The sequence below is a fragment of the Haliotis cracherodii genome, unplaced genomic scaffold (assembly GCF_022045235.1).
Source record: "Haliotis cracherodii isolate W230 unplaced genomic scaffold, xgHalCrac1.p SCAF_11, whole genome shotgun sequence".
Classification (NCBI taxonomy): domain Eukaryota; kingdom Metazoa; phylum Mollusca; class Gastropoda; order Lepetellida; family Haliotidae; genus Haliotis; species Haliotis cracherodii.
Window position 1 is genome coordinate 17987910 of NW_027266266.1, and position 22754 is coordinate 18010663.

Below are 22754 nucleotides of genomic sequence, written 5' to 3' on the forward strand. Positions count from 1 at the left end.
CGGCCCTGGCTATCGCGATTACTGGCGCTATAACGAGGTGTGGCGTCACACAGACATTGTAACTAAGACTCAGATGGTAGCATGTTTTTAAGACAAAGTTGTCTTTTATAAGTGAGATGTTGTACAGTTGGTGATGTGACTAGCGAGAAAACTATGAATGTTTCTCAAGCGTCCGAAGTGAGTGAGTGAGTTGGGTTTAACGCCGCTTTTAACAGTATTCCAGTTATATAACGGCGTGTCAGCTTTATGTGGGAGGAAAGCCCGAAGTGATGCACGTCTCAGACGTTTACCACTTCGGTGAAACCCACGAGCACGGGTATGGTGCTGACAAACCTAGAAACATAATTGGGGCGAACTGGGATTCGAACCCACAATCATAGGTTTCTGGCGTGCTCGAGCGACGCACCTCTGCACAGCGAATTGCGGCTCCTTAAACGACCTAAGCGTCCGCAAACCCATAACACGGGGATATTTTGTATTATTTTTCGTGAGCATCCTCATTAGCTTACAATATTTGTTCTTATCCTACTGTAGAACGCAACTGAACCAGCTTCAGAGCCAATGTACATCGCCGTTTATTGACTTAGGTTAAGTCTGAAATAAGGCTAGCTACACTATTTGATTTTACCTTTCAAATAATAGAAATAGAATATCCCAAAAGAAAGAAATTGTATAATCTCCCCATTTTACCACGCATAACGAATTAACAAATTTAATTTAGGAAAGAAATAGACTGACAAATCAATGAATGAAAAGAACCCTAAATGCTCACAGATCCGAAATATCACCTGCCGCTCAGTATTTGAGTTTCCCGCGCAATCAATGTTATCAAACACTAGGTGGCGCTACCACCGGAAGTAGAAATCCCCATGTGTTGTTGTCTGACAGCTGCGGCAGCGTCGGATCAGTTGAGAGCGAAATGCATCGTCTGTTAAACTGTATCCATGGATATATACCAAAGTGACTCCTGGATGTATATTGTCACCATCTGCCCGGCGGGCTGGCAGAGCGTCAGGTAGGCTTACAAACTACGCTGAATGTTTGGAACTGACATTGGGTTTGTATGTGCTTCGTTTGTTTATCTTCGGCTGATGAGCCTGCAATGAAAGAGGATGGCGAATGGAATCTGCTTCAGTCGATAGTTTAAGACTATGTAGAGTCACATATTCATTGATACGGAGCGCTAAAGTTCTTGCCAAGTTCTTGCCAAGTTCTTTCAGTGCACGATATTTAAATACCCACGCTGTTGTGCCGATAAACGAGAAAGGTCAACTCTACACGAGCGACGCTGATTGTTTACAATCGTGGAGTCAAAGCGGTGCTGCTTGTGAATCGGACGTTTCACAAATTAGCCTTTGAAAGAATTATGACATAGTATGCCGTAAACTTTGAACACACAACTGTGCAGTGCCATCGGAATAGCAAATACATAGTTATATTGTTGGTTGTGTAACAGTATCCATGTACCGCTTTGTAGAAAATGAACAAACCAATAGGCCTATTATTGATTATTCAAGGTTCCAGATCATGCTCAACTTGATATAATTCTTCTTTTTGCTTGCTTATGATATGAGGATAGAGGTTTGTAGGTTGAAATGGGTCGTTTATTGGAATTTGTAATATGTAATGAAAGCCATGCGATGCCATACATTATAGAATATATCTGTCAGGCTGGAAACAGCTCATTAATGTGAACGTACATAGGGGCCTAATGCTTTCATGTAATCGGAGACTTCCTGAAAATCAAATGAAATATACATCCTGGTTGTGGTGCTATTTCATTGACATGATTATTTTGAAAATCAGTTCATATTTCCATTTCATGACAAAATTGTTGAACTTACAGTGATATGGTGATCACGGCATATCGTGAATGGCCATGGGTTAAGTATAGCTCCAGGAACATAGTGAAAGAATTGTGGTCTTGGATCCAATTATAATGGTTACTTGGGGGAAATGTATTTTGCCACATATTCAACATGATAAAAAAAATCAATAAAACAGAGTGTCTGCTTTCCAAGTCTCCATCTTTGCATACTGTAGATACTTTAGATTTTATTGTAGTATGCTACTGGTGTGTTAGGGGTCTAATTATGTATTCAGCACGTTCTGTGTGTTGTAATATTCTATGCCAGGATACCTCTTTATCTTGAGGTCATGTATCGATACAAGAGGATACATGTATACAAGGGTCACATAATCTGGCACAAGTGAAAATCCAGAGGAACTTTGGTGTCTATGACAATGGTGTCTATCAGTGTTAAGGTGACATACAAGATGGTATAAAAATATATTGTAAAATGCTCCTCTCTGCATATATGTGCAAAAGATCTCAAGTTTACAAATAAACCTTAAATGGTTATTTCCTTTATTTTGATATATCAGGTTTTCATGCCAGTTATCATGTTTGTCACAACCTTAGTTGCAAGATTTGTCACTACTTCAATATAATTGAACTCGACTAGAATTTTGTGGCTTGACCATAGCGATGTTACATGTAATGTCCCATCTGTGGACCCCCCTTTCACCCAGCAGATTCCACCTTTCATATTACTTGCACAGCAGACCCCATGTTGTTTATGAACCGGTAGTCTGTTTCGTTACATGATTTGACCGTGGCCTAGTGGTTGAGTGTCTGCCCTGAGAGCAGAAGGTCCGTGGTTCCATCCCCGGCTGCGTCATACCAAAAGACGTTAAAAGATGGTACTTGTTGTTACCCTGTCTGGCACTCGGCATTAAGGGAATTAAACAAGGACTGGTCGGCTCGGAGTCAGTATACTGGTCTGAGTGGGGTATTCATGTTAGACTGCGGCATGGTATCTCAGTGGGCTAGCACTATAAATCGGCATCAGTCCGGACTAGTACAAGCAGCCACACACACATGCATGCAAGTCACTATATAAGTGCAATAATTTTAGACGCGACATTAAACCCCATTTCACCTCACCCATTACATGATTTTCATAAGACCAAAATTACATCTGAGGCTCAAGCCTAGTTCGGCAAATGTGGAAACTGGACTTTTATTATCGTTAACTCCCTTGCCTCAGGAGAATGATGGCTTCCCTTCATATCCATAGACCTGTTATGATATAGAGAATTGTGTTTCATGAAGAGAAGGGTGTATGATACATGGTGCTGTTAATTGCCTCGCTCTAAGAAAGAAATTAAGGCCTTATATTTTATTTGTTTGGTTTACGGGGTCGACTGACAAAAACAAATGAAATGAGAAAAGATATAAAAAGACTCAATTTTGAGAGAGAGAGAGAGAGAGAGAGTGAATGAGTATGATTTTATGCCGCTTTTAGCCCTATTCAAGCAACATCACCAGCGTAGGGCTCGGGACCCGTGAAGATCCGGGGTAGAATAGGTCTTCAGCAACCCATGCTTGTTGTAAAAGGCGACTAACGGGATCGGGTGGTCAGGCTCCCAATTGAGTGGATTGATGCTCATGATGTCAATCACTGGATTGTCTGATCCAAACTCGATTATTTACAGACCGCCGTCATATAGCTGGAATATTGCTGAGTGCGGCGTTAAACAACAAACCAAAACAAAAGTGTAGGGCTCCGGAAATGAACCACATACATTGTAGAGAGAGAGTAGCCTCCGACATTGTTCAACCCTGAAGATGCACAGATACGCATATTAATACATATTGCATACAAATTACAGTTTCTTTTAGTGTGTGTTGAATAAACTCACTTCCTGCATCTAAACATATTATGCCAAATATCTGCCAGGCTAGTATCAGCAGCTGTTGAATATCACTACATTGACATATACATCATACTTGGCACAAGGTATGTAGGTTTCTCAGTTGACTGGTGCAGCTTGTGAAATAAGAATTCTCTGCATGCTGTGGGGCATGGTGACACTTTATGCTATTTCAGTCATTATTAAACACGGATTGACGTCATTTGTGTATTGGGCAGCTATTGCACCTCTTTCCGTTTGACAAATACACAGGAAAAGTGTAATTATAGCCAGTCTTTGTTGTTTGGAGCGGAGAACCTCAGGTCACAGAAGGTGTTAATAAACAAACCTGTATGGAAGGACATGCTTGTAATAATACCTTTGACAGGTGTTAATGAGGAGTGAGTAAATCAGCATGGTTGATATTGTACATGCACTGCAACATGTTGAAACTACCTTGGTATGATTTATGTATTAAGCTGTCACCTTTCCATCTCGGACCTCACTCAAGGGATAATTACAGGGATGTGCAAACATAAAAATTTTGGAATTGTCCCGGAAGAAGTAAACCGTAAGAAATTCATTGCTGGGACAAAGGTTACCGTGGTTACTTGTCTACATTATTGACTAAAATAGTGTTTTTATGCCATTGTCAGCACCATCCCCATGCTTGTGGGTTTCGCCAATGTGGTAAATGTCTGAGACCTGCATCACTTAGGGCTTTCATCCTCCGTTAAGCTGACACACCGGGATGTAACTTGATGATTGTTAAAAGCACCATTAACATGATTAAACCCAACTCACTCATCCATTTTGATGAAGGTGATCAAACAATTAATGAATTATTCTGTGACAAAATGCCCTAATGCTTGTCTGCTTGTCTATACTTGTTCTCATTGTTTCAGTCGATTTTACAGTTCACACATATGGGCTGTTGTAAGCTTTAACATAAAAATGCTAGACTGAAAGAAATTTGATATATGTCGCAGTTAAGTGGCTCAAGGCTACCACGACATGTCAGAATTTGACAACTCAGACTTTGTACATGTGGCTGTCACTTGTAGTTAAATTATCTCTTTACGGGGTTGTGAAGTTTTTATAGATGTACATGTCTTACCTGACTGCTGTGAATGTAATTAAGAAAAGAAAGGTGATGTTTATTGTACACTAAAACACTGCAGGGAGAATAAACCATGAGGGGTGCTTATGAGTCATTTATTTTTTATATGAGATATCAATATTATGTACAGCCTCTTTAAGGATATTAATGAAGTGTACAAGGTTTGAAAATATTTACCTTTATTTAAATAATGACTCCCTAAATAGAATCTGACCTCGGCAATGTTGGACAAGTTCATTATATGAACAGGGGGGTGTAAATTTGGTATTTCCCACATATTTTCACAATTTGCATTATTGATTATCTGTACCTTTTCTCCTAATGCCGATTGTTAAATCTCTCCCATTTATGGATGCCATCGTTCGGCCACTGCTTTTATCTGTGTTTCCCAGCTACCTCTACTGGAAACAACTCACAAGACACTTCACCCTAAAAAATAACATCCAATTTACATTATCAAGTTGTAAGATTGAAATGATGTCTTGATAGAACAATATGTTTCGTGACATAAGCCATGCATCATTCTTTATTGTTCTTTGTGATTTATCACATAGCTATCTTATATAGTTGAATAATTTATTGTTTGTTGTTTATGCCGCTTTCAGCAATAAACCAGTTGTATGAGAGGGGTCTGTAAATAATAATCAAGCTGTACCAGATAATTGAGTGACTGACTTCACGAGCATCAATCCACACAATTGGGATACAACGACACACAACCAACCAAGTCACTGAGTCTGACCACCCAATTCATTTTGTCACCTTTTATGATAAGCCTAGATTGCTGGGGGCCTATATTCTTACCTGAAATCCCCATGGGTTGAATTTAAATATTTAAATCTGTGCTGAACCAGATCATAAAAGCTGACTCAGGTTGTGTTTTTTTTAAACATTTGTATAAGACTTTTTTTTGATTACGCTAATGTAGACCTGTTGAGTCAGCTAAGGGTAAGCTGTTTAAACAGCATGTTAAGTGAACACTGCAATACACTTTGGGATTCCTACAAAAAGGGGTCAGTCATTCGTTCATTGTAATGTGTTAGATCGACTTCACCTACTTGCAGGCTGGTATAAATTACCAGTGACAAATAGCTGAAACTACTGACCAATAGCTGAAACTACTGACCAATAGCTGAAACTACTGACCAAAAGCTGAAACTACTGACCAATAGCTGAAACTACTGACCAATAGCTGAAACTACTGACAAATAGCTGAAACTACTGACCAATAGCTGAAACTACTGACAAATAGCTGAAACTACTGACCAATAGCTGAAACTACTGACCAATAGCTGAAACTACTGACAGATTCTAGTGAAATACCTGTATGGCAAGTTAGGTGAAAACAGGCCTGCTGATGAAAGTAGTGTCTCAGTATAACAGAGGGTGCCAGTTAATATGTCCAGTTAATATGCCCAGGCATGGACACTGGGCACAGGACTGTGGAGATCCGTATCTACTGATCGAGCCACATTCAGGATTCAACCTAAACACAATTCCCATAGGAAAATGAAATAGATGAATTCAGGGATAGAAATTAACACTTGCTCGTAGGCCCAAGAGGCTAATAGAAATTACCATTGGATAATAAAATTATCATTTGACTAGCCCGTAGGGCCTGTAGGTTTTTGGACAGATGCTGTAATTTATCTGTCATCCTCTCGTTTCACCATCAAATCGCTGAACTAGACATTTGGCACAACATTTGGAGTCTTTCTTGTAATGAATAATGTATGCAATTTCTGATTTCACTGAATCTTAATATTCTGAATGATTCTTAATATTTTGATGTCTTGATGGTAAATTAAAGATTAAATTTATTTTGAAAGTTTTCTTGTTTCATAAGATGAAGTGAGGTGAAATTGGGTTTTACGTCGCGTCCAAGATTATTGCACTTATATAGCGACGTGCATGCACGTGTATGTGTGTGTGTGGCTGCTTGTACTAGTCCGGACTGATGCCGATTTATAGTACTAGCTCACTGAGATACCATGCCACAGTTTAACATGAATACCCCACTCAGACACAGTATACTGACTCCGAGCCGACCAGTCCTTGTTTTAGCCCCTTAATGCCGAGCGCCAGACAGGGTAACAACAAGTACAATCTTTTAACGTCTTCCGCTCTCCGGGCGGACGCTCTACCACAAGACCACGGAGGCGGTCTTGTTTCATAAGGACGTGACTGTTTGAATGGCTAGCAGGAAAGAAATCCCACTAGCCCTCTGGGCTTGCTTTGTTTTTGAGTTCATTTCCATCGCAGGAATGAAGCATATTGATGAATCCGGACGTGTGTTGTGATGTGATGCATGATTTATGTACCTTGTATCAATGTAATAAATCAGTATCAAAGCTGGATTTGATTGGACGAACTAGTTATGCATGGACAAGAGCAAATGTTTCTAGGCTTTGGTTGTGTTAATTTGTTATTTTAGAACTACCTGTTAATGGGGACTTGTATTCCTTGTTTATTCATTATTATTTAAATCTCTGAAGGTTTTGTGTTAGCACGGTTATGATGTGAGTCAAGTATTGCGATGTCATTTCATGAAGTTAGAGTATCATCTGTTGTCTGTTAGTGAAGTGTCTTGTCGTTAAAGGTAACATACTTCCGATAGTAACCAAATTTTACTGGCAATACGTTTGTATTTATTTTCCTAAGATATCTCAGTCTTTCTTGCCTGCTACACTTTCAAGTATGCAGACATGTAGCTTATGAATCTGAAATGTACTCTTTGTCTGGGGATTATTTATAACTTGCGAAAAACAATCTGTCCCACATGATATTCTTTGTTTAAGTAGATAAATGTTTCATATTTGCTTTATACATTATTTGTGAAAGGATGAGAAAGTTAAGAGGATTTCCTTTTTATGGGGAGGTAGAGTGATCTTGGATGAAAGGGGGAATAAATATTGGCAGAAACTTCATTGAAGATGAAAATGTGTTCTTTTTCTAAACAGGACTCAACAATTGCAGATGGGATGAAATGAGACTTAACTATGCATTCAAAATTTATTGCACTTATCGTATTCGAAGTAATAAGCGCCCAGGGCGCTCTCAACATTAGAAATAGGGGGCTCTTATTGGAATATTATTTTGAGTTGAAAGATCATAAATTTCGTGGGTTATGCTGACAGCCTGAAATGTTTATATACAACAGATATATTTTTCAAGAATTTAATTGCCCATAATTAAGGGTGCATATAACATACGAGTTCGTATTATACTCAAATAAATAAGTCTTGTGTACATTAATCAATTGGAAGGGGTGCTAATTGAGATTGTTCACTAGCCAATATATTAACAAATATCGCCGTGGGCGCTTATTAGAGCAGGGCGCTTATTACGTCGAATACGGTACATAGCAATGTGTGTGCGTGCATGGGTGTACTCGTCCAGACTAATGCCGGTTTTATAGTGCGAGACCACTGAGATATCAGGCCCCAGTTAACCATGAATACCCCACTCAGACACAGTAAACTGACTCCGATCCGACCAGTCCTTGTATTAGCCTCTTATGCTGGGCGCCAGACAGGGTAACAACAAGTAACATCTTTTGGTACGATGCAGCCGGGGATTGAAACCCTGACCTTCCACTCTCCAGGCAGACGCTTTATTATTCACTAGGCCACAGAGGCGGTACATGACAGTTACAGAATATACGCAGAAAACAAATGTGGTCTTCACGGAAACCCTGATTTAGTCCAGACTGACATATGAGGCATGAATGTGTCATAAAAATAACACCAGAAAACAAATTACTACAAGCCCGATTTGGCAGAATAAGGTTAAATGAGGGCAAGTGAGAATATTGTGAGTACTGTATTCGAGGTAATAAGCGCCCCGCTCTAATAAGCGCCCACGGCCATATTTGCTAATATATTTGCTAGTGAAGAATCCCAATTAGCAACCTTTCCGATTGATCAATGTACACAAGACTTATTTATTCATGTATAATAAGCACTTGTGTGTTATATGCACCCTTAATTATGGGCAATTAAATTCTGGAAAATATATCTATCATGTATAATATGCAATGATTCTTCTTTTATATCATTTCAGGCTGTCAGCATAAACCACGAAATTTACAATCTTTCAACTCTGTTTTTTTTCTCACCAAAATTATATTCTAATAAGGGCCCCCTATTTCTAAGTTTGAGAGCGCCTTGGTGCATATTACGTCGAATACGGTATATAGTTTGGATGCTGAAAACAGATTACCATAATCAGCTCAGTGGAGTTCCTATAAAGTCCAACGCTGACAGTGTAATTGAGGAATATTCATTCTAGTTCAGTGTGTGTTCATCACGTTTCTTCAAGTTCTTAACCTAGTGAATTTAAGGACTCTCATAGTATCATTGTTACAAATACATGCAAAAAGTCTGATTAATTCACTTTTTAGGGTTCTGCCAGACAAAAGTATTGCATCATATGTGCATATAAATAGGGAATGGAAACAAGTAATTAACATTGAAATCCCCATCTATAATCAGATAATAGGCTGAAGACGTCTTAAAATGTGCAATGGTATGAGGTCAATAAGCCTCTTGGAAATCAAGCGAAGTGTGCCACATGTTGTCTTCACAGGAGCCCCATGTTCATGTTTGGCCCTAGACTAACATCTTGTCTCTGAAATGAACATATCGTGCGGAAAAAAAAATAGTTGTTTTATTATCTTAATAAAAAATTAATAAAAAGGAGCCCAGAGACTATTCATTCCTGATACTGCAAAAATCTAGACTTGCCAAATATTCTAGACTTGCAGGGGTTATCTTTGATACATTTGTATCAGGGCCTGTAAGACAGACTAGTTTGTAAAATGCAATTAGAACCACCCCTTTGGTCTAGTGATAGAGTTTCTGCCTAACAAGAGAGCGGGAGGTCGGTGGTTCAATCCCCAACCATGTCATACCAAATAATGTGAACAGGTGGTACTTGTTGTTACCCTGCCTGGCACTCGGCATTAAGGGGACAAAACAAGGACTGGTGTCAGTATACTGTGTTTGAGTGGGATATTCATGTTAAAACTGTGGCATGGTATCTTAGAGGGATTGCTATAAGTAGTTTAAGACCGGCGTTTGCCGACTAGGCTATTCAACAAGCAGCCACACGGATGCGTGTACATCGCTATATAAGTGCCATCATGGCAATTATCCTGAACACTATGTTAAACCCCATTTCACCTCACCTATTACAGTTGCCAAGACACCATGTTGGACCCCTAAAACTCATTACTGAGTCACCTCGACTCTACAAATAGATAGTTCCTAGTAAATCCCTGTAAATCCCTAACTATCACTGACTGATAGAGATACAAGCAGGCAGCATTTTTAGTCTCATATGAATTATTGAAAAATTGGAAAGCCTAGCCTAAAATTCTTTTTACTTAAATATAGGTTAAAGAAAACATGTTCTTTGTTTATTTAATACAATATACGACCTCAGGGATCATTTTGTTAATAGTTGGTTCCATATTATTATGGTGACCAACATTCATGGTCATTGCTCTGAATTTGTTTGCTCCTAAAGTTTCCTTTGTATGACAAGTTCATGTCATCTGTTGTGTAGGCGAAATGAGTCGACCGGTTTTCTGATTAGCTATTTGTTTGTGTATTGATCTTGGAACCTGTCCTAGCTTTGCCCACTTATACTTAATACTTATTGATTTGTTATCACACTTGATTGATAACCCCAGTTGTGAGCCAAATGAATTATACCCTTAATCACTCAAGGACTATTTGCCCAATCCCCCAACCGTTCTGTCTACATCAAAGATGCGAGGTTATTGGATTATGCAATAGATACAGATTCTGCAATGCATTGTATCAGTTTAGTGTCGGAGGGTTGGTACAGAGATGCAATCAGTAGCATATTTATTATTTACGTATATTGGATCACTCATCTACACCACAAGAAGCAATACGTTTTACATGACTAAATAATTGATCAATGACCAATTGTTAACAATCAATCAACATTTTTGTTTTATAATCAATTCAACTTTTTTTAAAAATTATTATTATTGTTGTTGTTGTTGTTGTTGTTATTATTATTATTGTAAGTAAAGTAATTTCGACCTACACAGCTGACCACAACTAGTTTCTACATTAAATATACAATTTATTGAAAAATAACTATTGCTGCAATATAAAATTATGGTAAGATATAATAACCACAGTATTCTGAAGGTAACTTACTATTTGTTGAAAAATGACTATTGTTGCAGTATAGAGTTAAGGAAATATACAGTTTATTGACAATCAAAGATTGGTGCAATAAAGAATTAAGGAAATATAGAGTTTATTGACAATCGGCCATTGGTGCAAATTTATAGAATTAAGGAAATATACAGTTTATTGACAATCAACCATTAATGCAATGTACATTTGAGGTAATAAAAAACTTCTGCAATACATATTTAAGGAAATATTCAGTTTATTTAGTACTCGTGAAGATCAGGGTTAGATAGGTCTTCAGCAACCCATGCTTGCTGTAAAAGGTGACTATGCTTGTTGTTAGAGGCGACTCACTTGAAGTGTGAATGTTTGGTAGAATAATAGACCCGTTGTCTAATGAACTGGGACGGGGCACCTGCTGTAAACAGAACAGAGTTATGCCGTGGAGGAGCTCAGGCAGGGGTATTAGATTACTTGATTTTCACATACTTTCTACGATTTTGGTTTGAGTATATATTATATTGCATATTTTGTCAAGGAATCAAACAAAGCACCACACTGGGGTTAGAACTTAACACTAGCCTGCTTGCCTGGGGCTAGTTAAAAGTTCCCAATTTCCCCATGTGTTTTAACGTTACAAGGGCATTTCAGTCGTAGAAACTGGCACTGGTCTTGTAGATGTGGTCCCTGCCAAATTTTGCAATAGTTAAGATATCATAAGGACTAGTAGAAATTTAACATTTTTAAGGGATTTGCTATATGTTATCATTATAAGGACTTGTGGACTAAAACTGTTAGTTTCAAGCACAGCATTTTATTTTAGTAGCTAGTAAAGCTTTGGGTTTAGTTCAAACCCTGCCACACAGTAATTTTATTCATTTATTCATTCAACAGTTGTAGTCCCCAAGTCCTTATGATGATGACATATAGCAGAACCATTCGTACTTATATAACAGCAATAGAAACTAACAGTTGTAGTCCCCAAGTCCTTATGATGATAACATATAGCAGAACCATTTGTACTTATATAACAGCAATAGAAACTAACAGTTGTAGTCCACAAGTCCTTATGATGATAACATATAGCAGAACCATTCGTACTTATATAACAGCAATAGAAACTAACAGTTGTAGTCCACAAGTCCTTATGATGATAACATGTAGCAGAACCATTTGTACTTATATAACAGCAATAGAAACTAACAGTTGTAGTCTCCAAGTCCTTATGATGATAACATATAGCAGAACCATTTGTACTTATATAACAGCAATAGAAACTAACAGTTGTAGTCCACAAGTCCTTATGATGACCACATATAGCAGAACCCTTAAAAATTGCAAATTTCTACTGGTCCTTATGGTACCTTATTGGGCAGTTGGACAAGGACTAATTTTAGACCAGTGCCAATTCTAACGCTGTATGATGCAGGGGAGACAGAGCCACTAGTCCCAAACTAGTACAGATGTGGAGACTTTTGAGAATTGTTTTCTTCCAGAATCTGGTTAATTTACATAAACCAGTAGTCTGAAATGAGCTGTGGACTAGCGGGATATGACCAGTGGTTACATTGAGCCCCATGTGAAGTTCTTGGGGACATAATATGAGGCATGATGTTCGTGGGATAAAAAAACTAATAATTAATTTACTATGGCCTAACCTATGATGGGTCATTAGTGGATCATCAGTGGTCAGTGATGATAATATGACAACTAATCCGGACTGTTCATGTGACATTGCACAGAACTTATCTTGTTCATTCAGCACTTGTTTCTATTTGTTTGTCAGCAGTAGAAACTAACAGTTGTAGAACACTAGTCCCTAAAATGATAACATGATTAAAAATGGCAATTTTCTACTTGTCCTTTTTATACCCTAACTATTGGGCAATTAGGACTAATATTAGCCTAGTGCCAACTTCTATCACTGTTTGTTGTTTAAACGCAGTAATATTCCAGCTATATGACGGCGGTCTGTAAGTTATTGATTCTTTACCATATAATCTAGTGATTAACATCACTGATCCATGCAATTGGTATACAACAACATGCATCAACCAAGACAGCGAACCTGACCACCGAATCCTGTTAGTCGCCTCTTATGACAAGCATAGTTGCCTTATATGTGAAGCATGGGTTGCTGAAGACCTATTCTAACCTGGATCTTCATGGGTCCCGTTGTTTTTTGGCATTTTTTGATACTGCTGATAGCATAAGGTCATGTGATGTATCACTAGTGATGTCCTGACTATCAACGAAAGTCCATCGTGGGTTGGTTGGATACAAGTTATCACCAACAAATCAGTCATAAACTACTGTGATTGCCTGGTGGGAATCCGAATAGAAAAGGCCACACTTGATGAATTGTCAAGTAAGATTTATTTCATGAGTGAATTGTCAAACATTGTAATGACTGATGGAGACAAATGTCATTAAGATATTTTCATTATTTTGTGAACTTTTGATAAGAAATTCTTCTACATCACAACAAATTAATAAAAAATCTGTAGGACATTTTGGACGACAAACAGTCAGTGTCCTACAAACAAACTGATACAAAACCCTGTGTAATCCATATGATTGTTCAATCTCATTAAAATCAGTTCTTCTGCTCCCATGTGATACCTCTCTGCACGGAGAACTAAGGACATCAACGTTTGTGTCAGGTGAATCCTGAATGAACTTTGACTACCCAATTTCAATGAAGGATTGGTGGCTTCTCGAGGCAATCAGTTTTCAGCTTTCTAAAAGTATTCAGCTATATTTTCATACCACCTTGATTTGGAAATTTCTATTTTAACAAAAGAAAACCCACACAACACAAATATTACTTTGAGTGTACTCCTTTTTCGATGTAGATGTCATGGTGCTCAACAGCATGCTTCAAATATCAGCAACAACAACATCATGACTGGCATTATTTATCAGATTCCGATCAACAGAGATCAGATATGCTTGTGTGAATTCTGTGCTGAATCGTATCGTGACTGTGAGGCATTATTTATCAGATTCCCATCAACAGAGATCAGATATGCTTGTACGAATTCTAAATCGTACCATGACAGGCATAATTTATCAGATTCTGATCAACAGAGATCAGATATGCTTGTACGAATTCTGAATCGTACCATGACAGACATAATTTATCAGATTCTGATCAACAGAGATCAGATATGCTTGTATGAATTCTGTGCTGAATCTTACTGAGAACTCAGAAGCGAAGCCTCAAAGTTCACTGGCTGATTGGAAAGCTCCACTAACGGGACCTTCAGTGGAGATCTTCATGCAGAGAGGTATCGCATCAGAGTTAACATCGGATTCTATTGGGACTGTGTGATTGTTATGCATGTTAACTTTCCTAGCAGTAGTATACCTTCTACACCTCACCTAGCATCAGCGACTACTCCGAAGCCAGATTATTGTGACATTCTCTTCGGCCTAGTACACTTAGAGACAATCCTTTGAAAAGACAATTTCAAGACAGCAGACTCACTGTTGTCTTGACTGACAGACCTGAGCAGGCAGGATTGTAGATAAGGTGGATATATTAACAGTGTTGAACTACTTGTACTGAGCTGCTTGTTTTGTTTTATATCCTATTGCTTGAACAAGGATAGCAAATCATTGTGTGTCCTTTTTAGGGCCTTTTTAGGCGGAAATGTTCCAAAGCCAAAACATCTGCCATGCGATCCAGTATTAACAGTAATAGACTAACATATAGTCTCTGAAATGAACATATCATACAGAAAATAAAAATCTAATAAAAAGGGAGCCCAGTGATTCTCTTCATCCTGATACTGCAGTAATCTAGACTTGCCAAACATTATAGACTTGCATGGGCTGTAGTTGATATAAATGTATCAGGGTCTGTAAGACAGACTATAACAGTAACAGCTATTACACATAGTCTCTTTCATACCATTTACATTATGGGCCACAAAGTTTGGCCTATGCCAGTGGCATTAATACTTTTCTTTCTGTAAAATATTTTAGCAGACAGCAAAAGCAAATGACTTTCATCATAATTTTGGATTTATTTATCATACCATATTTGCTGTATTAAGTGTCCTGCTCCAATAAGCGCCACTTGACCAACTTCTAGACCATATTGTGAGTAATTGTTATAAGCACCACTCCTAAATACCAAACATCTAAGTGACAGTCCCTATGTTTTTGTTCTATTAAAGATTCTTTACAGAAAACAGCAGAACAGAATGAGTATATAATTAATTACCTAGTTACTTAATCATGGAAAAAGTTTTAGTTACGCTGACATTTGAAGTAAGTTTGTTCACTACCGACAGAACTGAGAAAACAAATACCATATTCGACAAAATAAGCGCCCAAGCCGCTCTTAAAATGAGAAATAGGGGCCTCGTATTAGAATATTATTTTGGTAAAAAACAACAGACTTGAAAGAACGTAAAGTTTCGTGGTTCATGCTGACAGCCTAAAATGTTTATATACGACAAATATATTTTTCAAGAATTTAATTTCCCATAATGAGGGATGCATATAATACACATATTATACACAAATGAATAAGTCTTGTGTACATTGATCAATCGGAAGGGGTGCTAATTTGGATTGTTCACTAGCCAATATATTAGCAAATATCGCCGTGGGCGCTTATTAGAGCGGGACGCTTATTACGTCAAATACGGTACAACTCTTTGTGTATAGTTTTAATAAACTCCCCCTTTGTCAATTTTTTAAATGCTTGCACACTTATTACTATGAGTACGGTATGTGAAATTTACTGTCTGCAGATTAGTAAACCATGGATTTAAAAAAGACAATGCCTTTCCATTATATCTGCTAGTGCTGGTATGACACTTAAGAATTTGAGATAACTTCCAGGAAGTATCTCAGTGGGTCATGATGACTTTTGCTTTCTACGAGGAGAGAGCCCTGTGTCAGCAAAGAGATGAAGATAATGTTTAACAGTAATCTTGCAACCAGCCCTTGAGGGAATCTTGTACTTACATTTATGGAGCACACTTAAGGAAGAACTATTCACCACACAGACTGACATTTAGTCTTTGAAATGAAAATATTTTACAGTCTGTGACTGTTAAGCCACTAATCTACTGAATCTAGTATAATGTATTTCTGTCTTGTAAGCTTTGATAATAAAAGTCCATACATTAACACTGGGATCTCCTGTAGAAGAAGGCTTAGTGACAGGTTTTAGGCACAGATTTATTTTATTGTCTTCATTTTCAATTGTTGTATTATGTATTGGAGAAAGGACTTCAAGAGAATCTATTCATTTTCAGACTTCAAATCTAGACTTGCTGAACTATTGCGTGGGACTGGCATTGGCTATTTCAGAAATTTAAATGTTTCAGGGTCTGTATGTTTGAAGACTAAGGCTGCAATGAATACACTATGAGTGGAATATGATTCATATCATGAATATAGGGTAACAAATATGAATATTAATTCACAAATACATTAACAAGTCAGCAGCTGATGTATTATTTGTTATATTCAGTGAAACAATAACATAAATTATGTAACATGGTTTGTTAATTATCAATATATTATACATTTATATACTGCACTTATCCAGGTACTAGTATCTGCTCAAATGCGACAATGACCAGTGACCACAATACTGTCAAATTCAGTATTATAAGAGTGTTATCTTTGAAGAAATCTATGCATATAATATGTTCTTATGGATATTTTTAGGTACAGGGTATGTAAATGCACATGATTGCATTTTCATAAATATTCGATTCTAGTGGCCACGAATAACGAATTCAATTCATGAATGAATACAGTTCGATGCACTGAATACGCGAGTGAATCGTAACAGCCCTAGTGAAGGCCTCGTCAGGCTCTAGGGCCCATAGTCAATCTACCAGTAACAACACCAGGTGTGAAACTGAAACATTGTTTTTGTGGTAAATTGGCTAATTGGTGACTGTCAGAATTGACCTTAATTAATTAAATGTGATGAGGATGGATAATATTATTAATATCCTGAGGCTAGTACATCATGTTACACATATTTATTCAATTGATGACATTATGATATTAATGTAAGTATTATAAATTTTTCTTCATTTTAATAACCACATTCATGATTTTTAGGAACAAGGGCTTACTGTAATGTCAGTAATTGAACGTTCTGGAAACAAAACTCTATTGTGAAAGGTGACAGTGGTAAACATCCCCCTGGCTGCTCCCTACTTCGTCATGTTTATTGCCATATAATACTTGATCTGTGTCCTGATAACTTCAGTCATCAATACCCAAGTGTCGCTGATTCATCTTCATTGTTTTTTTATTGCTACCTCAGGTGCTCACCTGCACATGATGGAGATTTGTGAATGATTAATTACATCAACCAATTATTGGCAAAAACTTTGACGAAATAACTTTGTAAAATCTCTTGTTTATCTTGGTTAAATATGTAAATCATGATTTTTTATTTGCTGGTTCTGTTTTCATTACAAGTGTTTGAATCACACATATGTATCTATTTATATGTAAGACCCGTGAAGTTCCGTCGTGGAATAGGTCTTCAGCAACCCATACTTAACGTAAAAATCGACTATGCTTGTCGTAAAAGTAGACTCAGTGACTTGGTTGATGCAAGTCATCAATCCCAATAGTGTGGATCGATGCTCATGATATCAATCACTAAATTGTCTGGTCCAGACTCGATTATTTACAGACCCCTGTCATATAGCTGGAATATTGCTGAGTGCAGCATTAAACAACAAACAAACTTAACTGTTTCGTGTTATCTACATGACTGACATTGACACTGTTATATATTAATGCATGATTTTCATCCCGTGGGGGTAAAGAGGTTTCCCAGTATGTGGAATAGGAATTCATTTTCACTTTCCAGCTTGTGGCCATGCAAGCAATAATAAAACTCAAGGTCGCTAGTGAAAAGTGAAGAGCCTGCTTTGTATATGTATATTGCTGAGAGTGAATGAGCTGGTTCTTTGAAAAGGAAAGGGTTATAGTATTGTATGGTCGCTTGAGTTCTAATAGGATTTTTCTATGTCTAGGTATTTGACACAATGACTGTGAAGGGTTTGTCGAACAATAATCCCTGTGATTTAGACAGCCATTTTCTTTCAGCCGGGCTGAGGATTGTACAGTGTAGGAGATATTCATACTCACGCCTCTTTGTGTTGGGCATATAACAAATACAATGGATATTTTGGAAATGTTTTCACTTTCTGTCCGATGCCAATATAGGTGACAGAGACTTTAAAGAGGGTCATCTGCTATCCATAGAAATTACGAGCACAACATAACTGTCCGAAGGTTATCAAGTAGAGGTCAGGCCACTATACCTGACCTGACAAAAACAACTGAAATGAGAAAAGAGATGAAAAGACTGTGTTGAGAGAGAGAGTGAATGAGTATGGTTTTACGCTGCTTTAAGCCCTATTCAAGCAACATCACCGGCATAGGGCTTAGGGACTCCTAAGATCCGGGGTAGAATAGGTCTTCAGCATCCCATGCTTGCCCTAAAAGGCGATTATGCTTGTCGTAAGAGGCTACTAACGGGATCGGGTGGTCAGGCCCACTGACTTGGTTGATGCATGTCATTCTATCCCAGTTGTGTCGATCGATGCTCATGATGTCAATCACTGGAAATTTGGGGCCAGAAACAAAACAAACAAAACAATGGCGGATCCAGAGGGGGTGCAGCAAGTGCAGGGAGTTCGCACCCCTTCTTTTTTAGACACCTTACAATAACTTTGTCCTTGACCATGGATAATTTCGATCAGATATAAAACATCAACACCAGAGAATAATCACTCAAAAATATCTGCCTTAACAAATTCCATTGGGCTTAATGCCAAATTAAGGGCAAAATAGGGGTGAATATTATGTGAATGGATCATTAAAAATCAGTGATGACACCAGGTGTTTGTGAAAAGATAGGCATGTTCTGCCCTTCTGGGAGGGGGGGGGGCGGGTAGCCTTGTGGTTAAAGCGTTCGATCGTCACGTCGAAGACCCGGGTTCGATTCCCGACATGGGTACAATGTGTGAAGCCCATTTCTGGTGTCCCCCGCCGTGATATTGCTGGAATATTGCTAAAAGCGGCGTAAAACCATACTCACTCACTCTGCCCTTCTGGTAGCACCCCCCACAAGTAAAATACATACAAAAGTAAAAGGATTTTCAGAGCTCCAGATAAGCTGCGTATCTGCGTGAAATACGCATCAGAAATGCAGAAATATGCAGTAAAATATAATCCAAGCGTATCAAATATGCAACGAACATTACAGATACGCTACAAAAATAAAACTTGTGCGTATCATCAAAATATTGTGAAGTAACCCTGCGTATTTGATTAGCAAATGAGCAACTTATATTGAAATTATAAGTTGGCATTCCGTCAACCTTGCCAAACTCATCATGATCATTTGCCATCACACTTTCTTGTGGAAGTATGGTGGTATTTTTGAGTCCTATAAAGCTCTCGAACCCACACGACACCAGTTTGCAGGGACTAGATGAATAGTGTTTTTAAATATTTAACTTAAATACCCACATGTGTAAAAACTAGTGGGTAACAGAAATTTGAATACGCACCTAGAATTACTGATACCCAATGATTTTAAAATGCATGGGTAAAATACCCACAACACCAAAAGCTTATCTGGAGCTCTGGATTTTGACTTTTTCCCAATTTATCTGCCAAGGGCACTTCAAATAAATGTTCGAAATGCTAGATAAATCCCTTAAAAAAAAAGCATGATAACTGTAACAATTCACCAATATCATCATCATATGTAATAAAGGCTTGCTACCTGAAACACAAGTATGTATTTTTCACCCTGCTGGGAATATTTCAGGGTTTGATGTCCACACTTGTTCATGTACGACCATTAAACCGTGGGTATGTATTGTATGTATGTATTGTTAGCCGGATCAATCTCTTCAGACCTATAATCCAGACACTTCTCAGAAAACCCACGATCCATTATAGTAAAGAACACCCATGGTCCAAAGGTTTGTCATTATACAACATCAGCGGTAGCAACTACAGGGTTAGAAACTAACAGTTTTCGTCCACTAGTCCTTATAATGATAACATATAGCAAAACCCTTTAAAAGGACAAATTTCTACTAGTCCTTATGATACCTTTACCATTGGGCACTTTGGCAAGGAATATTTCAGGGTTTGATGTCAACACTTGTTCACGTACCACCATTAAACCGTGGGTATGTATTGTATGTATGTATTGTTAGCCGGATCAATCTCTTCAGACCTATAATCCAGACACTTCTCAGAAAACCCACGATCCATTATAGTAAAGAACACCCATGGTCCAAAGGTTTGTCATTATACAACATCAGCGGTAGCAACTACAGGGTTAGAAACTAACAGTTTTCGTCCACTAGTCCTTATAATGATAACATATAGCAAAACCCTTTAAAAGGACAAATTTCTACTAGTCCTTATGATACCTTTACCATTGGGCACTTTGGCAAGGACTATAGGACTACTAGTGCCAATTTCTAACGCTGAACTAACATTTTTAGTCCACAGGTCCTTATAATAATAACATATCGCAAAACCCTTCTACTTGTCCTTATGATACCTTAACTATTGGGCAGTGCAATGTGGGAACATACGAATAATGAATTATTTAGGACATACATTTTTTTTCATGTCTACAATTATTTTCGGTTGGCTTGGCAATGTATTGTAACCTGCTTTTATCATATTATGAAGTTAGAGCAATAGATACTGACACTAAACAAAACGATATTTGATGATGACGAGATGTTATTTGAAGTGATGATGAATCATGAAACAAGTTGTATTATGACAGTATGTGTACCCAAGCTGTCACAGACTGGTAGGTTACGAATTTTGATTTCTTTTACATCATGCATGAGTATCTATATATAAATATATATATATAATGTTTTAAAATGCTTTTGAAAGCAGAGCTACAGATAAGCTGCGTATTTGTGTAAAATACCTCCAAAACTATTCAAAACCAAATTACTTTCAATTAACATGATAAACTTGCGTACAGAAACGCATGCATTAAATGAAAAACTCAATTATGTGAATACAGCACTCGTAAATACCCAATGAACATGATGAAGCATTTTCAGCATGCATACAACAGAGCTAATTTCCGAAACACAATTACCAGCTAATTTCTTTTCTGAGTCAAGCCTATATTTATATCCATTATATACATCTAAAACGTTTCATTTTTAAAAAAAATCAAAATGCTTACTCATTTTGGGAAAAACCCAATACAGTGATGAATAGATGAATGAATAAATATTGGTTACCCAATGAAAAATGTATTAACCCAATTAGAATAGTAAAAATTCAATTGCTCAAAAAGTTATCTTGAGCTCTTGAAAGTATTCCAGCAAAAGGTCAGGGGACATCAGAAATGAGTTTCACAAGTTAAACTTATGTGGGACATCAAACCAGGGCCCTTGGTGTGAAGGGCAAATGTACTGACAACCCTCTAAGTTTTTTTTGTGTGTTATGGAGCCAAGCGACTCCTAACATGAATATTTAGGAACCAAACCTAAGTTTTAAGGAGCTAACCAATCTCATAAAAATCAGATCTTAGTTCTCGCTACCGGTAAACAAAGATCTAAGGACATACGGGTCGGGTCAGACCGACCTTGCGCCAACTTTGACCAATGGAATAACCAATCAGAAGGCAGCTTTCTTGTGCTTTACGGCACTAATTTCAAATTGGCGTCTACACATCGAAACATATTTTGACAAATTCACGACTACAATTTTGAAACCTGAACAAAAGAACATTCTGGAATGGCTAATAGATGGTCTAGATTGTATGGATTCAGTCGTTAAACTATCGTTCAGAGTTAAAGTTTTCGAGGTTGCATGATTAGAAATCACATTCCAACTGTCACTCTTATAATCTGGTAAGCGATGCACTGATTGGTCGGCTGAAAGGTCGTTCTGACGTGACCCCTAATGGGATGTCCTCAGATCTTTGTTTAGTGGTAGCGAGGTCTGATTTTAATGAGATTGGGAGCCAACAGATATCTTAAACAGATATTGTCGCCAGTTATGTTTACTTTTAGGTTGCCATTGGCGAATAGTACATAAATTTATGTCTCCAATCATAGATTTGACTCGTATTTGGCCACCAAAATGGTCGCTACTTAGATAGCTGACTAACCACTAGCGGTGTAACGATACGATGGGGTCATGATACAACACGTGTCCCGATACTATTGGTGCCATACGATTCATATTACAGTACAGTAGTTTTATTTTACAAGTTGGTATTTTTACTGTGAATCACTTGTTATAGAATTTCCGAGATCAAGATGGCATATTGTTGGCCAGAAACATATTGGTAGAGGGCACTGTGATTGGTATGCTATTTTTAGCCAACTATGAAATACAAGAGAATCTCCATAAGCTGGTGGTTTAACAGTTTGTTATTATTCACATGTTTTTACACCAATATAACATGTAATGAAAAGTATCGTATGTATCATGATACAGGGGTCATAAGTGAATGTATTGTATTGTGGGCCTTGTATCACGATACAGTGCTGTATTGCTGTATCATAATCAGTAAAGGACGTAACGTGTACACAAGATGGCTCTGATAATGATACTACAAGAACACCACTACTAAACACCAGGCTATGTCATAGACCTTTTTCTCTGTAAATTCAGTGGGGGCATTCGTGGCCCAGTTGTCTAAGGCGTCCCTTGGGCATGCCAGAAACCTATGATTGTGGGTTCGAATCCTG

General features: G+C 37.7%; 1 protein-coding gene across 1 annotated transcript in view; it reads left to right on the forward strand.

Moving 5' to 3' along the window:
* The first annotated feature begins 900 nt into the window (after nucleotides 1-900).
* Nucleotides 901-22754, forward strand: part of LOC139456280 (protein-tyrosine sulfotransferase 1-like) — a 60479-nt gene continuing 38625 nt past the window's right edge. Inside the window, exon 1 of the mRNA XM_071237904.1 lies at nucleotides 901-1015. The gene's annotated coding sequence lies outside the window, so the exon portion shown is untranslated. The remainder of the gene's footprint in view (nucleotides 1016-22754) is intronic.